Source organism: Oncorhynchus keta, unplaced genomic scaffold (genome assembly GCF_023373465.1).
Source record: "Oncorhynchus keta strain PuntledgeMale-10-30-2019 unplaced genomic scaffold, Oket_V2 Un_contig_2001_pilon_pilon, whole genome shotgun sequence".
NCBI lineage: Eukaryota > Metazoa > Chordata > Actinopteri > Salmoniformes > Salmonidae > Oncorhynchus > Oncorhynchus keta.
Genome location: NW_026281782.1, coordinates 47501 through 72019, shown reverse-complemented (window position 1 = coordinate 72019; position 24519 = coordinate 47501). Strand labels below are relative to the sequence as shown.

Sequence of the window (24519 nt, the reverse complement as noted above, 5' to 3'; positions counted from 1 at the left end):
ACTGGACCTATAGTAGTGACTATAACTAGGACCTATACAAGTGACTATAACTAGGACCTATGTAGTGACTATAACTAGGACCTATAGTAGTGACTATAACTAGGACCTATAGTAGTGACTAGAGAGAAGGACCTATAGCTGTGACTATAACTAGGACCCTGATAGTGACTATAACTAGGACCTATAGTAGTGACTATGAAGACTAGGACCTATAGTAGTGATGATAACTGAGGACCTATAGTAGTGACTATAACTAGGACCTATGGTAGTGACTATAACTAGGACCTATAGTAGTGACTATAACTGGACCTATAGTAGTGACTATAACTAGGACCTATAGTAGTGACTATAACTCAGGACCTATAGTAGTGACTATAACTAGGACCTATAGTAGAATAACTAGGACCTATGTATGACCTATTAGTGACTATAAATGGGACCTATAGTATAACTAGGACCTATAGTAGTGACTATAACTAGGACCTATAGTATAACTAGGACCTATAGTAGTGACTATAACTAGGACCGCAGCAGTGACTAGAACTAGGACCTATAGTAGTGACTATAACTAGGACCTATAGTAGTGACTATAACTATTTCCGCCTATAGTATAACTAGGACCTATAGTAGTGACTATAACTAGGACCTATAGTATAACTAGGACCTATAGTAGTGACTATAACTAGGACCTATAGTATAACTAGGACCTATAGTAGTGACTATAACTAGGACCTATAGTAGTGACTATAACTAGGACCTATAGTAGTGACTATAACTAGGACCTATAGTATAACTAGGACCTATAGTAGTGACTATAACTAGGACCTATAGTATAACTAGGACCTATAGTAGTGACTATAACTAGGACCTATAGTATAACTTTAGGACCTATAGTAGTGACTATAACTAGGACCTATAGTATAACTAGGACCTATAGTAGTGACTATAACTAGGACCTATAGTATAACTAGGACCTATAGTAGTGACTATAACTAGGACCTATATAGTATAACTAGGACCTATAGTAGTGACTATAACTAGGACCTATAGTATAACTAGGACCTATAGTAGTGACTATAACTAGGACCTATAGTATAACTAGGACCTATAGTAGTGACTATAACTAGGACCTATAGTATAACTAGGACCTATAGTAGTGACTATAACTAGGACCTATAGTATAACTAGGACCTATAGTAGTGACTATAACTAGGACCTATAGTATAACTAGGACCTATAGTAGTGACTATAACTAGGACCTATAGTATAACTAGGACCTATAGTAGTGACTATAACTGGACCTATAGTATAACTAGGACCTATAGTATGACTATAACTAGGACCTATAGTATAACTAGGACCTATAGTAGTGACTATAACTAGGACCTATAGTATAACTAGGACCTATAGTAGTGACTATAACTAGGACCTATAGTATAACTAGGACCTATAGTAGTGACTATAACTAGGACCTATAGTATAACTAGGACCTATAGTAGTGACTATAACTAGGACCTATAGTAGTGACTATAACTAGGACCTATAGTATAACTAGGACCTATAGTAGTGACTATAACTAGGACCTATAGTATAACTAGGACCTATAGTAGTGACTATAACTAGGACCTATAGTATAACTAGGACCTATAGTAGTGACTATAACTAGGACCTATAGTAGTGACTAACTAGGAGCCAGAGTTTCCCCTGGTTCCTGGCCCCTAACTCAGCAGAGGGCCAGATGCTCACTGAGTCTCCCCCAACCGTTCCTCTCTGGCTCAAAGGACAGCGTTCTGTGAGAGGAAGCTTCTGGAGCCAGAGCGTTCTGTGAGAGGCAGCGTTCTGTGAGAGGCAGCGTTCTGTGAGAGGAGGCGTTCTGTGAATGAGCGTTCTGTGAGAAGGCAGCGTTCTGTGAGAGGCAGCGTTCTGTGAGAGGCAGCGTTCTGTGAGAGGGGCGTTCTGTGAGAGGCAGCGTTCTGTGAGAGGCAGCGTTCTGTGAGAGGCAGCGTTCTGTGAGAGGCAGCGTTCTGGAGAGGTTCTGTGAGCAGCGCGTTCTGTGAGAGGCAGCGCGTTCTGTGAGAGGCAGCGTCCTGTGAAAGGCAGCGTTCTGTGAGAGGCAGCGTTCTGTGAGAGGCAGCGTTCTGAGAGGCAGCGTTCTGTGAGAGGGCGTTCTGTGAGAAGGGGTTTTCTACAGCTGAACATCCAGGACTTTTTATTTTGTTCCTGATTTTCTCACAGGTTGCCAAACTCACCCCGCCATCTCCATCTTTACTGAAGGGATTCTGATGATGAAGACGACGCTGGTTGGAATCATCAAGGTCCGTTTTTAAACCCCGCTAAAACTGTTTTGCAACTGTTGTTTTAGATATATTGACGGCAGGTAGCCTAGTGGTTAGGCGTTGGACTGTTATCGAAAGGTTGGTAGATCGGACCCCCGAGCTGACAAGGTAAAAAAATCTGTCATTCTGCCCTGAACAAGGCAGTTAACCCACTGTTCCCGATAGGCCTTCATTGTAAAATAAGAATTTGTTCTTAACTGACTTATAGTTAAATAAAGATTAAATAAAATAAAAATATATGTTTATGTTTGAGAAAATGTGTCTAAATGCATTAGTCTTACCTTATTTAAATGTCGTGTCTTCAGGTGGATCCCAAGCAGCTCCTGGAAGATGGTATCAGGAAGGAGTTGGTGAGAAAGAGACCTACGCTCTAACAAAGGACTTATCTATAACCCCAAGGCTAAGGTGAGATAGTAGCCTATGCTCTACAAAGGACTTATCTATAACCCCAAGGCTATAGGTGAGATGGAGCCTACAGTCTACACAAAGGACTTATCTATAACCCCAAGGCTAAGGTGAGATAGTAGCCTCGCTCTACACAAAGGACTTATCTATAACCCCAAGGCTACAGTGAGATAGTAGCCTGACCTCTACACAAGTACTTCTTCTTCAGAATATTAATGTAATTTCTCATCACCTGGTACAGACCAGTGAGTTGATGCCGAAGCTGAAGGAGTGTTACAGAATATTAATGTCATTTCTCATCACCTGGTACAGACCTGAGTTGATGCCGAAGGAGTGTTAATATTAATGTCATTTCTCATCACCTGGTACAGACCAGTGAGTTGATGCTGAAGTGAGTGTTACAGAATATTAATGTCATTTCTCATCACCTGGTACAGACCAGTGAGTTGATGCGAAGCTGAAGGGTGTTACAGAATATTAATGTAATTTCTCATCACCTGGTACAGACCAGTGATTTGATGCCTTTTTCTGAAGGAGATGGCGGCCACCATGGATGGATTCTACCGGTCCTTTGAGTACATCAGGATTACGTCTCCATCTACGGCCTGAAGATCTGGCAGGAGGAGGTCTCTCGTATCATCAGCTACAACGTGGAGCAGGAGTGTAACAGCTTCCTACGCACCAAGGATTTGACCTTTTTATATAGTCACATGACCTCTTTCTCAGTGGGTCTGGTTGATTCCTCGTATCCCCTTTCTATATATATAGTCACATGACCTCTTTCTCAGTGGGTCTGGTTGATTCCTCGTATCCCCTTTCTATATATATAGTCACATGACCTCTTTCTCAGTGGGTCTGGTTGATTCCTTGTATCCCCTTTCTATATATATACTCACATGACCTCTTTCTCAGTGGGTCTGGTTGATTCCTTGTATCCCCTTTCTATATATATATATAGTCACATGACCTCTTTCTCAGTGGGTCTGGTTGATTCCTTGTATCCCCTTTCTATATATATAGTCACATGACCTCTTTCTCAGTGGGTCTGGTTGATTCCTCGTATCCCCTTTCTATATATATGGTCACATGACCTCTTTCTCAGTGGGTCTGGTTGATTCCTTGTATCCCCTTTCTATATATATAGTCACATGACCTCTTTCTCAGTGGGTCTGGTTGATTCCTTGTATCCTTATATATATACTCACATGACCTCTTTCTCAGTGGGTCTGGTTGATTCCTTGTATCCCCTTTCTATATATATAGTCACATGACCTCTTTCTCACTGGGTCTGGTTGATTCCTCGTATCCCCTTTCTATATATATAGTCACATGACCTCTTTCTCAGTGGGTCTGGTTGATTCCTCGTATCCCCTTTCTATATATATAGTCACATGACCTCTTTCTCACTGGGTCTGGTTGATTCCTCGTATCTCCTTTTTATATATATAGTCACATGACCTCTTTCTCAGTGGGTCTGGTTGATTCCTCGTATCCCCTTTCTATATATATAGTCACATGACCTCTTTCTCAGTGGGTCTGGTTGATTCCTCGTATCCCCTTTCTATATATATAGTCACATGACCTCTTTCTCAGTGGGTCTGGTTGATTCCTCGTATCCCCTTTCTATATATATAGTCACATGACTTCAACTATGACAGACACAATGAGAAGAAAAATCCAGAAAATCACATTGTAGGATTTTTTATGAATTTATTTGCAAATGATGGTGGAAAATGAGTAAGAGGCTATATACAGTAGAGGCTCTATACAGTAGGGGGCTCTATACGGTAGAGGGCTCTATACGGTAGAGGGCTCTATAGTATACAGTAGAGGGGCTCTATACAGTAGGGGGCTCTATACGGTAGAGGGGGCTCTATACGCGGTAGAGGGGCTCTAGTACGCTGGTAGAGGGACTCTATACGTGCAGGAGAGGGGCTCTATACGCTAGGACATTGGGCTCTATACGCGGTAGAGGGGCTCTATACGCGGTAGAGGGGCTCTATACGCGTAGAGGGCTCTATACGCGGTAGAGGGGAATCTATACGCTAGAGGGGCTCTATACGCGAAATAGAGGGGCTCTATACGGTAGAGGGGCTCTATACGGTAGAGGGGCTCTATACAGTAGAGGGGCTCTATACGGTAGAGGGGCTCTATACGCGGTAGAGGGGCTCTATACGCGGTAGAGGGGCTCTATACGCGGTAGAGGGGGCTCTATACGCGGTAGAGGGGCTCTATACGCGGTAGAGGGGGCTCTATACGTATAGAGGGGCTCTATAGTAGTGAGGGGCTCTATACGCGGTAGAGGGGCTCTATACGCGGTAGAGGGGCTCTATACGCGGTAGAGAGGGCTCTATACGCGGTAGAGAGGACTCTATACGCGGTAGAGGGGCTCTATACGCGGTAGAGGGCTCTATACGCGGTAGAGGGGACTCTATAGCGGTAGAGGGCTATAACGCGGTAGAGGGGAGGCTCTATAACGGTAGAGGGGCTCTATACGCGGTAGAGGGGCTCTATACGCGGTAGAGGGGCTCTATACGCGGTAGAGGCTCTATACGCGGTAGAGGGGCTCTATACAGTAGAGGCTATATACAGTAGAGAGGCTATATACAGTAAGAGGGCTATATACAGCAGAGAGGCTATATACAGCAGAGAGGCTATATACAGCAGAGAGGCTATATATACAGAGAGGCTATATACAGCAGAGAGGCTATATACAGCAGAGGCTATATATAGCAGAGAGGCTATATACAGCAGAGAGGCTATATACAGCAGAGGCTATATACAGCAGAGAGCTATATACAGCAGAGAGCTATATACAGTAGTGGGGCTATATACAGTAGAGAGGCTATATACAGCAGAGAGGCTATATACAGCATATATTAGCTGGTTGAATCAGGTTAGTTATATCTGGGGGTTGGATTGAAAACCTACAGGAGAGTAGCTCTCCAGAGACAGGGTTGGGAGAGCTCTGGTTTCAATAATATACGTACTATTTAAACGGCTAATGTTCACCTCTTTGTGTTTCTTAGATTCAGGATTGGCAGAGTGTCTACCAGTCGACCCATATCCCCATACCCAAGTTCCCCGCGGTCGATGAGTCGGCCACCTTCATCGGACGACTCTGTAGAGAGATCCTCCGCATCACAGACCCCAAGTAGGTATCTCTCTCCATGTCACCTTGGTGGCATCAGTCTGTTAGCTTGTATCTACACTACCTACTCATTCAAGGGTATTTATTTATTTAAAAAAAAACTATTTTCTACATTGTAGAATAATAGTGAAGACATCAACACTATGAAATAACACATGGAATCATATACTAACCTGACAAAAAAAAATGTAATAGCCACCTTTTGCCTTGATGACAGCTTTAAACACTCTTGGCATTCTCTCAACCAGTTTCACCTGGAATGCTTTTCCCAACAGTCATCAAGACAAAGGGTGGCTATTTGAAGATTTAATTATGGAAGGTAGCGTTGGTGTTCTTTAATGGCGTAAACATGGTAGAGGAAGTCTGTTTTTTTTGGGGGGGGGTATACTCTCTTCTCAGTGCTTTTAATATGTCTTCATGCAAAGCCTTCACCTGTTACCTGTGTTTCCCAGGGCGACGTGTTACATGGACCAGTTGAACACCTGGTACGACCTGAAGACCCACCAGGAGGTGACCAACAACCGTCTGTTCTCTGAGATACAGGACACCCTGGGGACCTTCGGCCTCAACGGGCTGGACAGGCTGCTCTGCTTCATGATGGTCAAGGAACTGCAGGTCACGTGATATTATGTTGTGAAACCCAGCCTGCCAGCCTATCAACACTACTCTGTTAGGATGCTATGGAATGTACTTCCGCAGTCCTAACAACTATTTAACCTTTTCATTTAACCAGGTTAACCTTTTCATTTAACCAGGTTAACCTTTTTCATTTAACCAGGTTAACCTTTTTAATTTAACCTTTTAATTTAACCAGGTTAACCTTTTAATTTAACCAGGTTAACCTTTTAATTTAACCAGGTTAACCTTTTAATTTAACCAGGTTAACCTTTAATTTAACCTTTGTAGTTTAACCAGGTTAACTTTTTCAATTAACCAGGTTAACCTGTTTAATCTAACCAGGTTAACCTTTTCATTTAACCAGGTTGTCCCATTTTTGACTTAAAACAATCATGATATTGAGGTCAATATCAGTGGGCTATTATATTTTAATACAGATACTGTCGTTCGTAGCTTCACTTTTCTGTTCGAGACAACGCCGGTCCTTATCATTCAACAAACACACAGTGCACTGGTTCCTCTCTATGTTTATAATCTCCACCCTTCATAGCCTGGTTCCTCCTCTAGGTTTATAATCTCCACCCCTCATAGCCTGGTTCCTCTCTGGGTTTATAATCTCCACCCCTCATAGCCTGGTTCCTCTCTAGGTTTATAATCTCCACCCTCATAGCCTGGGTCCTCTCTAGGTTTATGATCTCCACCCCTCATAGCCTGGTTCCTCTCTAGGTTTATAATCTCCACCCCTCATAGCCTGGTTCCTCTCTAGGTTTATAATCTCCACCCCTCATAGCCTGGGTCCTCTCTGGGTTTATAATCTCCACCCCTCATAGCCTGGTTCCTCCTCTAGGTTTATAATCTCCACCCCTCATAGCCTGGTTCCTCTCTAGGTTTATAATCTCCACCCTCAGAGCCTGGTTCCTCTCTAGGTTTATAATCTCCACCCTCATAGCCTGGTTCCTCTCTAGGTTTATAATCTCCACCCCTCATAGCCTGGTTCCTCCTCTAGGTTTATAATCTCCACCCTCATAGCCTGGTTCCTCTCTAGGTTTATAATCTCCACCCTCATAGCCTGGTTCCTCCTCTAGGTTTATAATCTCCACCCTCATAGCCTGGTTCCTCCTCTCGGTTTATAATCTCCACCCCTCATAGCCTGCTTCCTCTCTAGGTTTATAATCTCCACCCCTCATAGCCTGGTTCCTCTCTAGGTTTATAATCTCCACCCCTCATAGCCTGGTTCCTCCTCTAGGTTTATAATCTCCCACCCCCTCATAGCCTGGTTCCTCTCTAGGTTTATAATCTCCACCCCTCATAGCCTGGTTCCTCTCTAGGTTTATAATCTCCACCCTCATAGCCTGGTTCCTCTCTAGGTTTATAATCTCCACCCTCATAGCCTGGTTCCTCTCTAGGTTTATAATCTCCACCCTCATAGCCTGGTTCCTCCTCTAGGTTTATAATCTCCACCCTCATAGCCTGGTTCCTCTCTAGGTTTATAATATCCACCCCTCATAGCCTGGTTCCTCTCTAGGTTTATAATCTCCACCCGTCATAGCCTGGTTCCTCCTCTAGGTTTATAATCTCCACCCGTCATAGCCTGGTTCCTCTCTAGGTTTATAATCTCCACCCCTCATAGCCTGGTTCCTCTCTAGGTTTATAATCTCCACCCTCATAGCCTGGTTCCTCTCTAGGTTTATAATCTCCACCCTCATAGCCTGGTTCCTCTCTAGGTTTATAATCTCCACCCCTCATAGCCTGGTTCCTCCTCTAGGTTTATAATCTCCACCTCATAGCCTGGTTCCTCTCTAGGTTTATAATCTCCACCCCTCATAGCCTGGTTCCTCTCTAGGTTTATAATCTCCACCCTCATAGCCTGGTTCCTCCTCTAGGTTTATAATCTCCACCCCTCAGAGCCTGGTTCCTCCTCTAGGTTTATAATCTCCACCCCTCAGAGCCTGGTTCCTCCTCTAGGTTTATAATCTCCACCCCTCATAGCCTGGTTCCTCCTCTAGGTTTATAATCTCCACCCGTCATAGCCTGGTTCCTCTCTAGGTTTATAATCTCCACCCCTCATAGCCTTGTTCCTCTCTAGGTTTATAATCTCCACCCCTCATAGCCTGGTTCCTCTCTCCACCCTCAGCCTGGTTCCTCTCTAGGTTTATAATCTCCACCCTCATAGCCTGGTTCCTCTCTAGGTTTATAATCTCCACCCCTCAGAGCCTGGTTCCTCCTCTAGGTTTATAATCTCCACCCCTCAGAGCCTGGTTCCTCCTCTAGGTTTATAATCTCCACCCCTCATAGCCTGGTTCCTCTCTAGGTTTATAATCTCCACCCCTCATAGCCTGGTTCCTCTCTAGGTTTATAATCTCCACCCCTCATAGCCTGGTTCCTCTCTAGGTTTATAATCTCCACCCCTCATAGCCTGGTTCCTCTCTAGGTTTATAATCTCCACCCCTCATAGCCTGGTTCCTCTCTAGGTTTATAATCTCCACCCCTCATAGCCTGGTTCCTCTCTAGGTTTATAATCTCCACCCTCATAGCCTGGTTCCTCTCTAGGTTTATAATCTCCACCCCTCATAGCCTGGTTCCTCTCTAGGTTTATAATCTCCACCCCTCATAGCCTGGTTCCTCTCTAGGTTTATAATCTCCACCCCTCATAGCCTGGTTCCTCTCTAGGTTATAATCTCCACCCCTCATAGCCTGGTTCCTCTCTAGGTTTATAATCTCCACCCCTCATAGCCTGGTTCCTCTCTGGGTTTATAATCTCCACCCTCATAGCCTGGTTCCTCTCTAGGTTTATAATCTCCACCCCTCATAGCCTGGTTCCTCTCTAGGTTTATAATCTCCACCCCTCATAGCCTGGTTCCTCTCTAGGTTTATAATCTCCACCCCTCATAGCCTGGTTCCTCTCTAGGTTTATAATCTCCACCCTCATAGCCTGCTTCCTCTCTAGGTTTATAATCTCCACCCCTCATAGCCTGCTTCCTCTCTAGGTTTATAATCTCCACCCCTCATAGCCTGGTTCCTCTCTAGGTTTATAATCTCCACCCCTCATAGCCTGGTTCCTCTCTAGGTTTATAATCTCCACCCCTCATAGCCTGCTTCCTCTCTAGGTTTATAATCTCCACCCTCATAGCCTGCTTCCTCTCTAGGTTTATAATCTCCACCCCTCATAGCCTGGGTCCTCTCTAGGTTTATAATCTCCACCCCTCATAGCCTTGTTCCTCTCTAGGTTTATAATCTCCACCCCTCATAGCCTGCTTCCTCTCTAGGTTTATAATCTCCACCTCATAGCCTGCTTCCTCTCTAGGTTTATAATCTCCACCCTCATAGCCTGGTTCCTCTCTAGGTTTATAATCTCCACCCCTCATAGCCTGGGTCCTCTCTAGGTTTATAATCTCCACCCCTCATAGCCTGGTTCCTCTCTAGGTTTATAATCTCCACCCCTCATAGCCTGGTTCCTCTCTAGGTTTATAATCTCCACCCCTCATAGCCTGGGTTCCTCTCTAGGTTTATAATCTCCACCCCTCATAGCCTGCCTGGTTCCTCTCTAGGTTTCTTCCTAGGTTCTGGCCTTTCTAGGAGTTTTCCTAGCCACCGTGCTTCTACACCTGCATTGCTTGCTGTTTGGGGGTTTTAGGCTGGGTTTCTGTACAGCACTTTGAGATATCAGCTTTATAAATACATTTGATTTGTAATTTAGAATCATTCACGTGGTGCAGTTTGTTAGTTGCTTCCCCTTCAAGGTTCCGTAACACGACAAGGGTTTTTGTTTTGGTTCCATTAGAACTTCCTGTCGGTGTTCCAGAAGACCATCCTGAGAGACAAGGCTATGGTGGATGTCTTTAAAGCCATGCTGAGCTCTGTCAATCCCGTCAAAGGTATTGTGGGTAAGTATCAACAGCTCAGGAAGGATTCTTACCAGGGTTCTGTTCATTAGGTTATACAATGGAAAACTTTTTAAAACATAAAATGATTACTGAGACAAATCCAGGAAGTACCTTCCTGTTTCAGTCATTATGACCAGGGAACATTAGGCTCCCACTGAAAGGACCCAAAGATTATGACCAGGGGAACATTTAGGCTCCCACTGAAAAGGACCCAGAGATGATGACCAGGGAACATTAGGCTCCCACTGAACAGGACCCAGAGATGATGACCAGGGAACATTAGGCTCCCACTGAAAAGGACCCAAAGATTAAGACCAGGGAACATTTAGGCTCCCACTGAAAAGGACCCAGAGATGATGACCAGGGAACATTAGGCTCCCACTGAACAGGACCCAGAGATGATGACCAGGGAACATTAGGCTCCCACTGAACAGGACCCAGAGATGATGACCAGGGAACATTAGGCTCCCACTGAAAAGGACCCAAAGATTATGACCAGGGAACATTTAGGCTCCCACTGAAAAGGACCCAGAGATGATGACCAGGGAACATTTAGGCTCCCACTGAACAGGACCCAGAGATAATGACCAGGGAACATTAGGCTCCCAGTGAACAAGACCCAGAGATGATGACCAGGGAACATTAGGCTCCCACTGAACAGGACCCAGAGATAATGACCAGGGAACATTAGGCTCCCAGTGAACAAGACCCAGAGATGATGACCAGGGAACATTAGGCTCCCACTGAACAGGACCCAGAGATAATGACCAGGGAACATTAGGCTCCTGCTGAAAAGGACCCAGAGATGATGACCAGGGAACATTAGGCTCCCAGTGAACAGGACCCAGAGATGATGACCAGGGAACATTAGGCTCCCAGTGAACAGGAGATGATGACCAGGGAACATTAGGCTCCCACTAAACAGGACCCAGAGATGATAACCAGGGAACATTAGGCTCCCACTGAACAGGACCCAGAGATGATGACCAGGGAACATTAGGCTCCCACTGAACAGGACCCAGAGATGATAACCAGGGAACATTAGGCTCCCACTGAACAGGACCCAGAGATGATGACCAGGGAACATTAGGCTCCCACTGAACAGGACCCAGAGATGATGACCAGGGAACATTAGGCTCCCAGTGAACAGGAGATGATGACCAGGGAACATTAGGCTCCCACTAAACAGGACCCAGAGATGATAACCAGGGAACATTAGGCTCCCACTGAACAGGACCCAGAGATGATGACCAGGGAACATTAGGCTCCCACTGAACAGGACCCAGAGATTATGACCAGGGAACATTAGGCTCCCACTGAACAGGACCCAGAGATGATGACCAGGGAACATTAGGCTCCCACTGAACAGGACCCAGAGATAATGACCAGGGAACATTAGGCTCCAGCTGAACAGGACCCAGAGATGATGACCAGGGAACATTAGCCTCCCACTGAACAGGACCCAGAGATGATGACCAGGGAACATTAGGCTCCCACTGAACAGGACCCAGAGATGATGACCAGGGAACATTAGGCTCCCACTGAACAGGAGATAATGACCAGGGAACATTAGGCTCCCACTGAACAGGACCCAGAGATGATGACCAGGGAACATTAGGCTCTACTGAACAGGAGATAATGACCAGGGAACATTAGCCTCCCACTGAACAGGACCCAGAGATGATGACCAGGGAACATTAGCCTCCCACTGAACAGGACCCAGAGATGACCAGGGAACATTAGGCTCCCACTGAACAGGGCCCAGAGATGATGACCAGGGAACATTAGGCTCCCACTGAACAGGACCCAGAGATGATGACCAGGGAACATTAGGCTCCCACTGAACAGGAGATAATGACCAGGGAACATTAGGCTCCCACTGAACAGGAGATAATGACCAGGGAACATTAGGCTCCCACTGAACAGGAGATGATGACCAGGGAACATTAGCCTCCCACTGAACAGGAGATGATGACCAGGGAACATTAGGCTCCCACTGAACAGGAGATTATGACCAGGGAACATTAGGCTCCCACTGAACAGGAGATGATGACCAGGGAACATTAGGCTCCCACTGAACAGGACCCAGAGATGATGACCAGGGAACATTAGGCTCCCACTGAACAGGACCCAGAGATAATGACCAGGGAACATTAGGCTCCCACTGAACAGGACCCAGAGATGATGACCAGGGAACATTAGGCTCCCACTGAACAGGAGATAATGACCAGGGAACAGTAGGCTCCCACTGAACAGGACCCAGAGATGATGACCAGGGAACATTAGGCTCCCACTGAACAGGAGATAATGACCAGGGAACAGTAGGCTCCCACTGAACAGGACCCAGAGATGATGACCAGGGAACATTAGGCTCCCACTGAACAGGAGATGATGACCAGGGAACATTAGGCTCCCGCTGAACAGGACCCAGAGATGATGACCAGGGAACATTAGGCTCCCACTGAACAGGAGATAATGACCAGGGAACAGTAGGCTCCCACTGAACAGGACCCAGAGATGATGACCAGGGAACATTAGGCTCCCACTGAACAGGAGACAATGACCAGGGAACATTAGGCTCCCACTGAACAGGAGATGATGACCAGGGAACATTAGGCTCCCACTGAACAGCAAATCATGACCAGGGAACATTAGGCTCCCACTGAACAGGACCCAGAGATGATGACCAGGGAACATTAGGCTCCCACTGAACAGGACCCAGAGATGATGACCAGGGAACATTAGGCTCCCACTGAACAGGACCCAGAGATGATGACCAGGGAACATTAGGCCTCCACTGAACAGGAGATGATGACCAGGGAACATTAGGCTCCCGCTGAACAGGACCCAGAGATGATGACCAGCGAACATTAGGCTCCCACTGAACAGGACCCAGAGATGATGACCAGGGAACATTAGGCTCCTACTGAACAGGACCCAGAGATGATGACCAGAAAACATTAGGCTCCCACTGAACAGGACCCAGAGATGATAACCAGGGAACATTAGGCTCCCGCTGAACAGGACCCAGAGATGATAACCAGGGAACATTAGGCTCCTTTCTGAACAGGACCCAGAGATGATGACCAGGGGAACATTAGGCTCCCGCTGAACAGGACCCAGAGATGATGACCAGGGAACATTAGGCTTCCACTGAACAGGACCCAGAGATAATGACCAGGGAACATTAGGCTCCCACTGAACACGACCCAGAGATAATGACCAGGGAACATTAGCCTCCCACTGAACAGGAGATGATGACCAGGGAACATTAGGCTCTCACTGAACAGGACCCAGAGATAATGACCAGGGAACATTAGGCTCCCACTGAACAGGACCCAGAGATAATGACCAGGGAACATTAGCCTCCCACTGAACAGGAGATGATGACCAGGGAACATTAGGCTCCCACTGAACAGGACCCAGAGATGATGACCAGGGAACATTAGGCTCCCACTGAACAGGACCCAGAGATAATGACCAGGGAACATTAGGCTCCCACTGAACAGGAGATGATGACCAGGGAACATTAGGCTCCCACTGAACAGGACCCAGAGATAATGACCAGGGAACATTAGGCTCCAGCTGAACAGGACCCAGAGATGATGACCAGGGAACATTAGCCTCCCACTGAACAGGACCCAGAGATGATGACCAGGGAACATTAGGCTCCCACTGAACAGGGCCCAGAGATGATGACCAGGGAACATTAGGCTCCCACTGAACAGGACCCAGAGATGATGACCAGGGAACATTAGGCTCCCACTGAACAGGACCCAGAGATGATGACCAGGGAACATTAGGCTCCCACTGAACATGAGATAATGACCAGGGAACATTAGCCTCCCACTGAACAGGACCCAGAGATGATGACCAGGGAACATTAGCCTCCCACTGAACAGGACCCAGAGATGATGACCAGGGAACATTAGGCTCCCACTGAACAGGGCCCAGAGATGATGACCAGGGAACATTAGGCTCCCACTGAACAGGACCCAGAGATGATGACCAGGGAACATTAGGCTCCCACTGAACAGGAGATAATGACCAGGGAACATTAGGCTCCCACTGAACAGGAGATAATGACCAGGGAACATTAGGCTCCCACTGAACAGGAGATGATGACCAGGGAACATTAGCCTCCCACTGAACAGGAGATGATGACCAGGGAACATTAGGCTCCCACTGAACAGGAGATGATGACCAGGGAACATTAGGCTCCCACTGAACAGCAAATCATGACCAGGGAACATTAGGCTCCCACTGAACAGGACCCAGAGATGATGACCAGGGAACATTAGGCTCCCACTGAACAGGACCCAGAGATGATGACCAGGGAACATTAGGCTCCCACTGAACAGGACCCAGAGATGATGACCAGGGAACATTAGGCCTCCACTGAACAGGAGATGATGACCAGGGAACATTAGGCTCCCGCTGAACAGGACCCAGAGATGATGACCAGGGAACATTAGGCTCCCACTGAACAGGACCCAGAGATGATGACCAGGGAACATTAGGCTCCCACTGAACAGGACCCAGAGATGATGACCAGAAAACATTAGGCTCCCACTGAACAGGACCCAGAGATGATAACCAGGGAACATTAGGCTCCCGCTGAACAGGACCCAGAGATGATAACCAGGGAACATTAGGCTCCCGCTGAACAGGACCCAGAGATGATGACCAGGGAACATTAGGCTCCCGCTGAACAGGACCCAGAGATGATGACCAGGGAACATTAGGCTTCCACTGAACAGGACCCAGAGATAATGACCAGGGAACATTAGGCTCCCACTGAACACGACCCAGAGATAATGACCAGGGAACATTAGCCTCCCACTGAACAGGAGATGATGACCAGGGAACATTAGGCTCTCTGAACAGGACCCAGAGATAATGACCAGGGAACATTAGGCTCCCACTGAACAGGACCCAGAGATAATGACCAGGGAACATTAGGCTCCCACTGAACAGGAGATGATGACCAGGGAACATTAGGCTCCCACTGAACAGGACCCAGAGATGATGACCAGGGAACATTAGGCTCCCACTGAACAGGACCCAGAGATAATGACCAGGGAACATTAGGCTCCCACTGAACAGGAGATGATGACCAGGGAACATTAGGCTCCCACTGAACAGGACCCAGAGATAATGACCAGGGAACATTAGGCTCCAGCTGAACAGGACCCAGAGATGATGACCAGGGAACATTAGCCTCCCACTGAACAGGACCCAGAGATGATGACCAGGGAACATTAGGCTCCCACTGAACAGGGCCCAGAGATGATGACCAGGGAACATTAGGCTCCCACTGAACAGGACCCAGAGATGATGACCAGGGAACATTAGGCTCCCACTGAACAGGACCCAGAGATGATGACCAGGGAACATTAGGCTCCCACTGAACATGAGATAATGACCAGGGAACATTAGCCTCCCACTGAACAGGACCCAGAGATGATGACCAGGGAACATTAGCCTCCCACTGAACAGGACCCAGAGATGATGACCAGGGAACATTAGGCTCCCACTGAACAGGGCCCAGAGATGATGACCAGGGAACATTAGGCTCCCACTGAACAGGACCCAGAGATGATGACCAGGGAACATTAGGCTCCCACTGAACATGAGATAATGACCAGGGAACATTAGCCTCCCACTGAACAGGACCCAGAGATGATGACCAGGGAACATTAGCCTCCCACTGAACAGGACCCAGAGATGATGACCAGGGAACATTAGGCTCCCACTGAACAGGGCCCAGAGATGATGACCAGGGAACATTAGGCTCCCACTGAACAGGAGATAATGACCAGGGAACATTAGGCTCCCACTGAACAGGAGATAATGACCAGGGAACATTAGGCTCCCACTGAACAGGAGATGATGACCAGGGAACATTAGCCTCCCACTGAACAGGAGATGATGACCAGGGAACATTAGGCTCCCACTGAACAGGAGATTATGACCAGGGAACATTAGGCTCCCACTGAACAGGAGATGATGACCAGGGAACATTAGGCTCCCACTGAACAGGACCCAGAGATGATGACCAGGGAACATTAGGCTCTACCTGAACAGGACCCAGAGATAATGACCAGGGAACATTAGGCTCCCACTGAACAGGACCCAGAGATGATGACCAGGGAACATTAGGCTCCCACTGAACAGGAGATAATGACCAGGGAACAGTAGGCTCCCACTGAACAGGACCCAGAGATGATGACCAGGGAACATTAGGCTCCCACTGAACAGGAGATAATGACCAGGGAACAGTAGGCTCCCACTGAACAGGACCCAGAGATGATGACCAGGGAACATTAGGCTCCCACTGAACAGGAGATAATGACCAGGGAACATTAGGCTCCCACTGAACAGGAGATGATGACCAGGGAACATTAGGCTCCCGCTGAACAGGACCCAGAGATGATGACCAGGAACATTAGGCTCCCACTGAACAGGAGATAATGACCAGGGAACAGTAGGCTCCCACTGAACAGGACCCAGAGATGATGACCAGGGAACATTAGGCTCCAGTTGAACACTGAACAGGAGACAATGACCAGGGAACATTAGGCTCCCACTGAACAGGAGATGATGACCAGAGAACATTAGGCTCCCACTGAACAGCAAATCATGACCAGGGAACATTAGGCTCCCACTGAACAGGACCCAGAGATGATGACCAGGGAACATTAGGCTCCCACTGAACAGGACCCAGAGATGATGACCAGGGAACATTAGGCTCCCACTGAACAGGACCCAGAGATGATGACCAGAGAACATTAGGCTCCCACTGAACAGCAAATCATGACCAGGGAACATTAGGCTCCCACTGAACAGGACCCAGAGATGATGACCAGGGAACATTAGGCTCCCACTGAACAGGACCCAGAGATGATGACCAGGGAACATTAGGCTCCCACTGAACAGGACCCAGAGATGATGACCAGAAAACATTAGGCTCCCACTGAACAGGACCCAGAGATGATAACCAGGGAACATTAGGCTCCCGCTGAACAGGACCCAGAGATGATAACCAGGGAACATTAGGCTCCCGCTGAACAGGACCCAGAGATGATGACCAGGGAACATTAGGCTCCCGCTGAACAGGACCCAGAGATGATGACCAGGGAACATTAGGCTTCCACTGAACAGGACCCAGAGATAATGACCAGGGAACATTAGGCTCCCACTGAACACGACCCAGAGATAATGACCAGGGAACATTAGCCTCCCACTGAACAGGAGATGATGACCAGGGAACATTAGGCTCTCACTGAACAGGACCCAGAGATAATGACCAGGGAACATTAGGCTCCCACTGAACAGGACCCAGAGATAATGACCAGGGAACATTAGCCTCCCACTGAACAGGAGATGATGACCAGGGAACATTAGGCTCCCACTGAACAGGACCCAGAGATGATGACCAGGGAACATTAGGCCCCACTGAACAGGACCCAGAGATAATGACCAGGGAACATTAGGCTCCCACTGAACAGGAGATGATGACCAGGGAACATTAGGCTCCCACTGAACAGGACCCAGAGATAATGACCAGGGAACATTAGGCTCCCACTGAACAGGAGATGATGACCAGGGAACATTAGGCTCCCACTGAACAGGACCCAGTGATAATGACCAGGGAACATTAGGCTCCCACTGAACAGGACCCAGAGATGATAACCAGGGAACATTAGGCTCCCACTGAACAGGAGATAATGACCAGGGAACATTAGGCTCCCGCTGAACAGGACCCAGAGTTTATGACCAGGGAACATTAGGCTCCCACTGAACAGGACCCAGAGATGATGACCAGGGAACATTAGGCTCCCACTGAACAGGAGATAATGACCAGGGAACATTAGGCTCCCACTGAACAGGAGATGATGACCAGGGAACATTAGCCTCCCACTGAACAGAACCAGGAGATTATGACCAGGGAACATTAGGCTCCCGCTGAACAGGACCCAGAGATAATGACCAGGGAACATTAGGCTCCCGCTGAACAGGAGATGATGACCAGGGAACATTAGCCTCCCACTGAACAGGACCCAGAGATAATGACCAGGGAACATTAGGCTCCCACTGAACAGGACCCAGAGATGATGACCAGGAACATTAGCCTCCCACTGAACAGGACCCAGAGTTAATGACCAGGGAACATTAGGCTCCCACTGAACAGGACCCAGAGTTAATGACCAGGGAACATTAGGCTCCCGCTGAACAGGAGATGATGACCAGGGAACATTAGCCTCCCACTGAACAGGACCCAGAGATGATGACCAGGGAACATTAGGCTCCCACTGAACAGGACCCAGAGATAATGACCAGGGAACATTAGGCTTCCACTGAACAGGAGATAATGACCAGGGAACATTAGCCTCCCACTGAACAGGACCCGGAGATGATGACCAGGGAACATTAGCCTCCCACTGAACAGAACCAGGAGATTATGACCAGGGAACATTAGGCTCCTGCTGAACAGGAGATGATGACCAGGGAACATTAGGCTCCCACTGAACAGGAGATGATGACCAGGGAACATTAGGCTCCCACTGAACAGGAGATGATGACCAGGGAACATTAGGCTCCCACTGAACAGGACCCAGAGATGATGACCAGGGAACATTAGGCTCCCACTGAACAGGAGATAATGACCAGGGAACAGTCGGCTCCCACTGAACAGGACCCAGAGATGATGACCAGGGAACATTAGGCTCCCACTGAACAGGAGATAATGACCAGGGAACAGTAGGCTCCCACTGAACAGGACCCAGAGATGATGACCAGGGAACATTAGGCTCCCACTGAACAGGAGATAATGACCAGGGAACATTAGGCTCCCACTGAACAGGAGATGATGACCAGGGAACATTAGGCTCCCGCTGAACAGGACCCAGAGATGATGACCAGGGAACATTAGGCTCCCACTGAACAGGAGATAATGACCAGGGAACAGTAGGCTCCCACTGAACAGGACCCAGAGATGATGACCAGGGAACATTAGGCTCCCACTGAACAGGAGACAATGACCAGGGAACATTAGGCTCCCACTGAACAGGAGATGATGACCAGAGAACATTAGGCTCCCACTGAACAGCAAATCATGACCAGGGAACATTAGGCTCCCACTGAACAGGACCCAGAGATGATGACCAGGGAACATTAGGCTCCCACTGAACAGGACCCAGAGATGATGACCAGGGAACATTAGGCTCCCCACTGAACAGGACCCAGAGATGATGACCAGGGAACATTAGGCCTCCCCTGAACAGGAGATGATGACCAGGGAACATTAGGCTCCCGCTGAACAGGACCCAGAGATGATGACCAGCGAACATTAGGCTCCCCACTGAACAGGACCCAGAGATGATGACCAGGGAACATTAGGCTCCCACTGAACAGGACCCAGAGATGATGACCAGAAAACATTAGGCTCCCACTGAACAGGACCCAGAGATGATAACCAGGGAACATTAGGCTCCCGCTGAACAGGACCCAGAGATGATAACCAGGGGAACATTAGGCTCCCGCTGAACAGGACCCAGAGATGATGACCAGGGAACATTAGGCTCCCGCTGAACAGGACCCAGAGATGATGACCAGGGAACATTAGGCTTCCACTGAACAGGACCCAGAGATAATGACCAGGGAACATTAGGCTCCCACTGAACACGACCCAGAGATAATGACCAGGGAACATTAGCCTCCCACTGAACAGGAGATGATGACCAGGGAACATTAGGCTCTCACTGAACAGGACCCAGAGATAATGACCAGGGAACATTAGGCTCCCACTGAACAGGACCCAGAGATAATGACCAGGGAACATTAGCCTCCCACTGAACAGGAGATGATGACCAGGGAACATTAGGCTCCCACTGAACAGGACCCAGAGATGATGACCAGGGAACATTAGGCTCCCACTGAACAGGACCCAGAGATAATGACCAGGGAACATTAGGCTCCCACTGAACAGGAGATGATGACCAGGGAACATTAGGCTCCCACTGAACAGGACCCAGAGATAATGACCAGGGAACATTAGGCTCCCACTGAACAGGAGATGATGACCAGGGAACATTAGGCTCCCACTGAACAGGACCCAGTGATAATGACCAGGGAACATTAGGCTCCCACTGAACAGGACCCAGAGATGATAACCAGGGAACATTAGGCTCCCACTGAACAGGAGATAATGACCAGGGAACATTAGGCTCCCGCTGAACAGGACCCAGAGTTTATGACCAGGGAACATTAGGCTCCCACTGAACAGGACCCAGAGATGATGACCAGGGAACATTAGGCTCCCACTGAACAGGAGATAATGACCAGGGAACATTAGGCTCCCACTGAACAGGAGATGATGACCAGGGAACATTAGCCTCCCACTGAACAGAACCAGGAGATTATGACCAGGGAACATTAGGCTCCCGCTGAACAGGACCCAGAGATAATGACCAGGGAACATTAGGCTCCCGCTGAACAGGAGATGATGACCAGGGAACATTAGCCTCCCACTGAACAGGACCCAGAGATAATGACCAGGGAACATTAGGCTCCCACTGAACAGGACCCAGAGATGATGACCAGGGAACATTAGCCTCCCACTGAACAGGACCCAGAGTTAATGACCAGGGAACATTAGGCTCCCACTGAACAGGACCCAGAGTTAATGACCAGGGAACATTAGGCTCCCGCTGAACAGGAGATGATGACCAGGGAACATTAGCCTCCCACTGAACAGGACCCAGAGATGATGACCAGGGAACATTAGGCTCCCACTGAACAGGACCCAGAGATAATGACCAGGGAACATTAGGCTTCCACTGAACAGGAGATAATGACCAGGGAACATTAGCCTCCCACTGAACAGGACCCGGAGATGATGACCAGGGAACATTAGCCTCCCACTGAACAGAACCAGGAGATTATGACCAGGAACATTAGGCTCCTGCTGAACAGGAGATGATGACCAGGGAACATTAGGCTCCCACTGAACAGGAGATGATGACCAGGGAACATTAGGCTCCCACTGAACAGGAGATGATGACCAGGGAACATTAGGCTCCCACTGAACAGGACCCAGAGATAATGACCAGGGAACATTAGCCTCCCACTGAACAGGAGATGATGACCAGGGAACATTAGGCTCCCACTGAACAGGACCCAGAGATAATGACCAGGGAACATTAGGCTTCCACTGAACAGGAGATGATGACCAGGGAACATTAGCCTCCCACTGAACAGGACCCAGAGATAATGACCAGGGAACATTAGGCTTCCACTGAACAGGAGATAATGACCAGGGAACATTAGCCTCCCACTGAACAGGACCCAGAGATAATGACCAGGGAACATTAGGCTTCCACTGAACAGGAGATAATGACCAGGGAACATTAGCCTCCCACTGAACAGGACCCAGAGATAATGACCAGGGAACATTAGGCTTCCACTGAACAGGAGATAATGACCAGGGAACATTAGCCTCCCACTGAACAGGACCCAGAGATAATGACCAGGGAACATTAGGCTTCCACTGAACAGGAGATAATGACCAGGGAACATTAGCCTCCCACTGAACAGGACCCAGAGATAATGACCAGGGAACATTAGGCTTCCACTGAACAGGAGATAATGACCAGGGAACATTAGCCTCCCACTGAACAGGACCCAGAGATAATGACCAGGGAACATTAGGCTTCCACTGAACAGGAGATAATGACCAGGGAACATTAGCCTCCCACTGAACAGAAGATAATGACCAGGGAACATTAGGCTTCCACTGAACAGGAGATGATGACCAGGGAACATTAGGCTCCCACTGAACAGGACCCAGAGATAATGACCAGGGAACATTAGGCTCCCACTGAACAAGAGATAATGACCAGGGAACATTAGGCTCCCACTGAACAGGACCCAGAGATAATGACCAGGGAACATTAGGCTCCCACTGAACAAGAGATAATGACCAGGGAACATTAGGCTTCCACTGAACAGGAGATAATGACCAGGGAACATTAGCCTCCCACTGAACAGGACCCAGAGATGATGACCAGCGAACATTAGCCTCCCACTGAACAGGACCCAGAGATAATGACCAGGGAACATTAGCCTCCCACTGAACAGGACCCAGAGATGATGACCAGGGAACATTAGCCTCCCACTGAACAGGACCCAGAGATAATGACCAGGGAACATTAGCCTCCCACTGAACAGGACCCAGAGATAATGACCAGGGAACATTAGCCTCTGTATATGACTGTCCAAGGCCATCATGACTCACCGTTGCATTTCTTTGTCTTCTTTCTGTCAGCCAATGCCAGTAAAGGCTATGCCAACGCTGTCGCCAAAACACAGAAGATCTGGGGTCCGTACTTGGAGTCCATCATGAAGGTACTGTGTTTCAGTGAACTGTTTCAGCAATACCAATTTTAATGTTGTGAGCAACACTACCTCCACGTTCAGTGATCGGTCCTCTACATGACTGACACAGTGCAGAGCCTGCTGTCGTGGTAACACACTGGTACACCTCCAATTGACTCAAATGATGTCAATTAGCCTATCGGAAGCTTCTAAAGCCGTGACATCATTTCCCAAGCTGTTTAAAGGCACAGTCAACTAAATGTATGTAATCTTCTGACCCTCTGGAATTGTGATACAGTGAATTATAAGTGAAATAATCTGTCTGTAAACAATTGTTGGATAAAGGACTTGTGTCATGCACGATGTAGTTGTCCTAACTGACTTGCCAAAACTATAGTTTGTTTAATTAACAAGAAATTTGTGGAGTGGTTGAAAGACGAGTTTTAATGACTCCAACCTAAGTGTCTGTAAACTTCCCACTTCAGCTGTGCACCTCGAGGTCTATTCCAAGTTGTCTTCTCCCAGCTAAACGCTGAATGGCAGTATTACAGACAGGAAGGGAGATCAAAGTGACTCAAAGAAAACTCTAGAAGTTTCTCCGAGGTCTTATACCCTCCTCCCCCCAACCGGGGAGACCAGAGGGGGGGTTTCAATCCCTGTGTGGAAGTGACCACGGGTTGGGTTTTTCCCCTCAGGTTGGTCAGATGCAGATCCTGAGGCAACAGATCGCCAACGAGCTGAACTACTCGTGCAAGTTTGACTCCAAACACCTCGCTGCTGCTCTGGAAAACCTCAACAAGTCAGTGGGTCTGAGAGGATCGCATGGAGAGACATGACATATGTATATAGGTGTCGTTATAAGACGTTGTGAAGGCTCGTACATGCTTATTATGATAGGGTGGTATACAGTGGGGAGAACCATCTGAGAGGATCGCATGGAGAGACATGACATGTGTATATAGGTGTCGTTATAAGACGTTGTGAAGGCTCGTACATGCTTATTATGATAGGGTGGTATACAGTGGGGAGAACCATCTGAGAGGATCGCATGGAGAGACATGACATGTGTATATAGGTGTCGTTATAAGACGTTGTGAAGGCTCGTACATGCTTATTATGATAGGGTGGTATACAGTGGGGAGAACCATCTGAGAGGATCGCATGGAGAGACATGACATATGTATATAGGTGTCGTTATAAGACGTTGTGAAGGCTCGTACATGCTTATTATGATAGGGTGGTATACAGTGGGGAGAACTTGTATTTGATACACTGCCGATTTTTACAGGTTTTCCCGACTTACTAAGCATGTAGAGGTCTGTAGTTTTTATCATAGGTAATAATACACTTCAACTGTGAGAGACGGAATCTAAAACAAAAATCCCAGAAAATCACATTGTATGATTTTTTAAAAAGTAATTAATTTGCATTTTATTGCATACATCAAATGCTTGCTCTCCCCACTGTACCTGCGGGCTTTTAAAGTAAAGGGTTACTGTTCATTTGAAATGGAAAGAGTGATTGTTGCTTGTCGTGAAAGGGATGGCCGTTGTCATTTCATTTCTCATCAGTAGACATGGAAACGTCATAACATATTTTTTTCTAACATAAAACGTTTCTACTAATTGGTTTTTTGACCAATCGGATTAGCTCTTTTATCCACTAATTGGTCTTTTGACCAATCGGATTAGCTCTTTTACCACTAATTGGTATTTTGACCAATCGAATCAGCTCTTTTACCACTAAT

At 47.6% G+C, this 24519-nt stretch overlaps 2 long non-coding RNA genes across 2 annotated transcripts; one reads left to right on the top strand and one right to left on the bottom strand.

Moving 5' to 3' along the window:
• Positions 1-242: 242 nt before the first annotated feature.
• LOC127920602 (uncharacterized) lies at positions 243-1647 on the bottom strand. Its single transcript, XR_008106700.1, has 3 exons — positions 1491-1647; positions 708-782; positions 243-285 (listed from the first exon to the last, which is right to left on the bottom strand). It is a non-coding gene; the product is annotated as an uncharacterized LOC127920602 (long non-coding RNA).
• A 5970-nt stretch (positions 1648-7617) lies between these two features.
• LOC127920601 (uncharacterized) lies at positions 7618-10076 on the top strand. The gene is made up of 4 exons (XR_008106699.1): positions 7618-7756; positions 8782-9021; positions 9854-9933; positions 10059-10076. It is a non-coding gene; the product is annotated as an uncharacterized LOC127920601 (long non-coding RNA).
• The last annotated feature ends 14443 nt before the right edge of the window (positions 10077-24519 follow it).